Genomic DNA, 6,000 nt, shown 5'->3' with positions numbered 1-6,000 from the left:
GGACCAGGGTGTGGTTACGGATATAATTAGGATATTAATATCTATGTAGTACTGTATATTATGATATTATCTAGTACATGTTATACTTAATATGATATATATAGTATAGATTAATACTTAAATTAATATATATATATATAATTAGTATATATATGTGCTACTACATATATGTTACTTATAGTCTAATATATATGATACTATATATTCTTTAATACTTTACTATAATATAATATATATGATCGAATATAATAATTAGATGATATTACTATGTTACTAAACTATATTATCATATGATGTATCTATATAGATATAATCCTATAATTTTACGTAAATGTATAATGTAAAAAATAATAATAATTAAACATTAAATAATGAACATTCGAATGGTTATTATTTACTGTTTGAACGATCAAGCTAAGGGATTGAACGTTTGTAAGGTTTTTGACAACTCCTGAAACTTGAGCAGGAATGCATCCCACCAATATATGAGCAGTGGAATAGTGTTTGAATAGTACTATTATACTGTTCAAATAGCATTCGAATGGTACTATTCGATTGTTCGAATGGTTATTATTTAACCGTTCAAACGCTAAATGTTCCGATACAATTAAAGAACCCCCAATATCCACACTCATTTGAATATTCTTCATTCAACCCAACCCCTCTCTCCTTCAACCCAATCCCTCTCCCCTTCAATTCAGTGCCATTCTCCCTCAATCCATATTCCAAATCCTTCATTTTTTATTTCACTCAATCATTATTCTCCCACTAATTTTTTTTTCATTGATTTTTGGTGAAGCTTGTGGTCATTCTTCTCCCTCTGATTTTTCATCTCCTTCAACCCAGGTATGCTCTTCATTCACTCATTGATTTTGATTATGATATGGTGCAACGTTTTATTGTGTTTGTTCTTGATATTGTTGTTTGTTCTTGAATATTGTTCTCTATTCTTGAAGACGTCTAGAATCTAGGCTAAATTTGTTTGAATGTGTATTTGATATCGTTCGAACATGATTGATTAGTTCGAACATTAATAAATAGCATTCGAATATAACTTGCATAAAATACTTTTAAAGTATCTCCCAATTACTTTTCAGCTTCTTTATAATACACATACTTAAAACTTAATAATACTTAAGTACTTAATATTAAAATTAATAATACTTAAATGTAAATTAAAATAATTAATATTTAAATTAATAATACTTAAATTTAAATTAAAATACAAATACTTAAGACTTAAATATTTAATAAAAAAATTAATAATACTACTAAATATATTACTTACTTCATAATACTCAATAATTATGTTTTTATTGTATTACTCATATATTGTTGTTATTTAATATATATTAGCATATTTTGCATTATTGTTTTATCAAAATAAACCTTAGACCCGTTTGAGAGTTATTTGCAGATTTGAGCTAGTATGAGATGATTCCATTACATAAAGAAAATATTGAAGATGAAATTGTTGATGTGACAATTACGCAACATGTTGAGTCATATGAAGTATCTACAAATGATGAGAGCAAATTGTCAAATGAAATTGATACAAATCATGATTGACTATTTATGTGTTTACATTACACCTGGTGATAAATCTTTTATTTAATGAATGTATCAGTGTTTCGAAATTATGCTACCGACGATGAAGGAAGTTTGCATCCCATCTTCACATGTTTCTAGCTCTACTTCAAACTCACCACTTGAGATTGACTCACCAACCAAACGGACTCCATATGAGGCCCTATATGGACAGCCACCACCAAGATTGCTAGACTGTGCTAGGTACAACATGTGTGGAGACAGTGGACAACGCACTTAGAACCCGTGATCACATTTCTAAGCTACTCAAATAGAACATGCAAGCAACCCAAGATCGTATGAAAAAAATACTCAAATTTAAGTAGAAAAGAGCAAGAGTTCTCAATGAGGGACTAGGAATTCCTACGCCTTCAATCGTATCGACATACCATGGTGGCTCTTCGATTTAGTGTTAAGCTGGCCCCTCAGACTCTCGGTACTTTGGGCTGTTCCAGGTGATACAGAGGGTTGGCCTAGTAGCTTATAAGCTGGATCTTCCGAACACTTCAAGGATCCACTCCACATTTCATGTATAACAACTCAAGCCCAAACTCGAATCCAAAGTAACATCCTTCCTATCACTGCCACCAGCGGACGGCTTGGGAGTCATCCGCCTAGAACCTTAGAAAGTTCTCAACTGCCGCATGAAAAAGGCCGAAAACAAGGCACAGATCGAGCTTCTAGTTTGCTGGCAAGGCCAAGAACCCAATGATGTCACTTGGGAAACCTTCTCTAAGCTAAAGGACAAATTTCCCCACCTTGCTATTCTAACCCAACTTAGCCAATCTGCAATCCAATTAGTAAGCCCAAGTCCAAGCTCTGCTAAATTCTTTGAGGACAGATTGGCTCAAATTAGAATCGGATATAAAAAATACCATAAAGCTCCTATATTGTTCAATTTTAATACCACAACCCTCTAATGTATGAGATCTCCATCAATCATTAAATCCTTCGGTTGAATATGGACAAGGCATGACTTGGCAAGATAGCCAGGAAGCAAAACTAACCATTGAGGAAATGCCAAAACATGAAAAAGAGACGAATCATCACCTTAGTCACAATCGGACAACATGAATATGGAGGTAAGGACAGCCGTAACGAGTTCTTCTCAACATGCCAGAAGGTTTTTTTTCCCTTCTTTATTGCATTTTTGTTTTGGATACCAATTAAAAATGAATTTAGCCAAGTACATTAGATTAAAGAACATGCTTTCTGATAGATGTCAGCATCTTCAAGCCCGCTATCTCTGCTCAAGGCAAAGCTAAACAAAGCAAAAGAACTACATTTTTACATGGCATAAAGAGGCCAAAAGGAAAGAACATGTCGGCAACGTCCCAACAGGTGCTTTCTCTACCTTAGAGAACAAGGAGACAGCATATATTTTGAAGGTAGAAAACCTCCTCGAATTTGTGTACAGAGCACAAAGGAATCACTACTGCAGAAGCGATTCTTAAATGCTGCCACTCTCTTGTTGTAATTGTTCCTTGAGGAGAGAGATTTCAACAAATATATCATATATGAGCTTTCTGCATTATCCCTATCTGTATGGAGAATTAGACCCTAACGTGTATTGAGATCTCTCCCCAATATTCTCACTTTCATAAATGCCAAAGCAATTATTTTAAGGCAAGAAATTGATGAATTTTCATCGCTTCAAACATCTTAAACAATTTTTTTTTTTTTGTACCTTGAAAAAAAGAAAGGAAATATTTAGATGGTGTAAACAAAGATTTAAAGTGTAGTTTGGATAGTGAGATGAGATAAGTGATTTTAAATGAAAGTTGAGGATTGAATAAAATATTATTATTTTTAATATTATTATTATTTTGAGATTTGAAAAGTTGAATTATTTATTATATATTGTGTTAAAATTTGAAAAAGTTATAATATAAGATGAGAGATGAAATGAGATGAAAATTTAAAGTATTAATTTTGAATATTATTATTATTTTGGGATTTGAAAAAATTGTATTGAAATTTAAAAAAAAATTAAATTGTTTATTATATTTTGTATGAAACTTTGAAAAAGTTGTAATAATGAGATGATAATTTTGAGTTTAGATGATAATTTTGAGTTTAGTTGAAAATTTTGAGTTGAGATATGTCTTCCAAACCTACCATAAATGAGATGAAACCGTTTCTATATCTAAACTAAGACTTCGTTTGGTGCAAAGTTAAGCTAAAATCATCTCAGTTTAGTTTAATCTTAAATTGAGTTTAATCTTAAATTGAGTTTAACATCCAAACACTTAACTCTTAAATCATCTCAACTCAAAATCTCCTTAAACTCATTTTAAATTGGCCTCATATAACTCATTCTACCTATTCAACTCATTATTATTTATAAAAGAGTTCAGATCACTTCAACATCCAAATGCAGCTTAAGCCTAAATAATTTTATATTTATCATATCAAATTATTATTTATTTTACAAAATGAAACCTAATCTATCAAATTTTTCGTTTTATCTCAAACTTTTGATCTCTTTGTAATTAGTCTCATTTTTTAAGATTCCATTATTAATATTATGTCGTATCATCTATTAATTATTATTTTTCATAAGTCGAATATTCTTCGCAACTAGTTGCTGGCAGAACTTTTTGTTACGAGAAAAGTGATTGTTTGAAAGCTAAAGCGCAATCATTCCTTAACTTTATTAACAAAAAGGGTCTTTTCATTTATAATTTAATCCCATGCATTGGAGTGAAGATGATTAATTAGGTATAGCAATGTCAAAAATGCGTTGGGGGCAATGATTAATGCACAGTCTACACGCGCAAAAGCGAAGTTAAAAATTAAGAAAAATGTTAAATATATTTAAAAATAATAATTATTCGAAATAATTATTCAGTACATTGGTTTTCAAGTAAATTAAGACTACGAATATAAGAAGAAAAATGATATTTATAATTGTGATTATATAAGTGGCGTACAATCGCTTTAAAAAAAATAAATTAATATAAAATTTATGTAAAAAAATTAATTTTTTAATCATAAATTTTATTTTTTTTAAAATAATTATACGACGTTTACAATTCTATAACGTATATAATATTACTCATACAAAAACGGCTTCTTCTAACCGTACTTCCTCGCTCTCACATTTCAATGCCAACTTAGCTAGCCGGCGAGCCGCCTTATTCCTCTCTCTAGGTAGCTACTGCAGCTTCCATGTTGGTCTATCTCTGAAAACCGTCTCGATATCTTCAATTACTTACCATACCACGAGCAGTTTTAACTCAGCACTATTAACTTACCTAACTAAAACAAGAGAATCCACTTCCAACTCATGGTGGGTTTGGGTGTTGTGAAAAATAATAAATAATAATATAAAATAAATAAAAAATAATTAATAATAATAAAAATAAGTAAAAAATAATAATAAAATAATAAAATAATAGTGAGATGTATTAAGAATATTTGAGATATTTTCAATACCTAAATACAACCTCAATCTCAATAATCCCAATCTCCATGCATAAAATTAACAGCTTTGCTACATACAGTTGCTACATGCAGTTGGCGTGCAGTCGGCTATACGGAATGAATAAAAAAAATTATAAATTTTTTTTTTTATATTCAAGGGGACCTACATGAATTATAAAAAGTTATAAAAATAATTTTTTTTTCATGTAGGTCCCGTATTAAATTTTTTTTTACAGCCGACTGCACGCCGACTACATCTCCCGACTGTAAAAAGTATTTCTCTAAAATTAAAGTCCTCTATAAGACATAGATTTCAGTTACTATTGGCTGGTTTATTGATATGCTAAAAGAAAACTGAAAAAATAAATCTTATAAGTAAAATATTGATTCCATGTGCTGCTTACTCCCATTTTTTAAAGTTTATCTCTTTTATAGAAGCTCCACATATAAGGTTCAAAATATTTTGTCTCTCTTCAAAGATGTACCTATTGATTGCTGATATGATATTTAGATAGAGAAATATTATTTATTATATTTTTATTATTTTTTAATCTTTTTTTTATGTCGAGTTAAATGATTAATAAACTATTTATTATTTTTACTTATCTATTTATTATTTAAGATCACGTTTAGAGATAATAAAAAGATAATAAATAATATTTTTCGTTTTATTTTAGACAATATAGTGGATTTATTCTATTCTCAAATTGATATGTAGAACAAACTATTCACATCACTTAAATAGTAAAATTTGATTTGTAAAATTTAAAATTTATTTTTTAAAACAAATTATATGGTGTAAATACTATTATATATGCTCTAAACACGGATTTGAGATTAAAATAATAAAAAGTCCACCGTTAGATTGCCTAATCTAGAATTGAATTGATGGCTTGGTTGAAGATTTCGATACTGTTTGGCTATTTGAATTTTTCATCTTAAACACAAAATTTTCATCTCATTATTACAATTTTCTTAAATTATCAT

The sequence above is a fragment of the Carya illinoinensis genome, chromosome 11 (assembly GCF_018687715.1).
Source record: "Carya illinoinensis cultivar Pawnee chromosome 11, C.illinoinensisPawnee_v1, whole genome shotgun sequence".
Taxonomy (NCBI): domain Eukaryota; kingdom Viridiplantae; phylum Streptophyta; class Magnoliopsida; order Fagales; family Juglandaceae; genus Carya; species Carya illinoinensis.
This window is presented reverse-complemented; position numbering follows the sequence as displayed.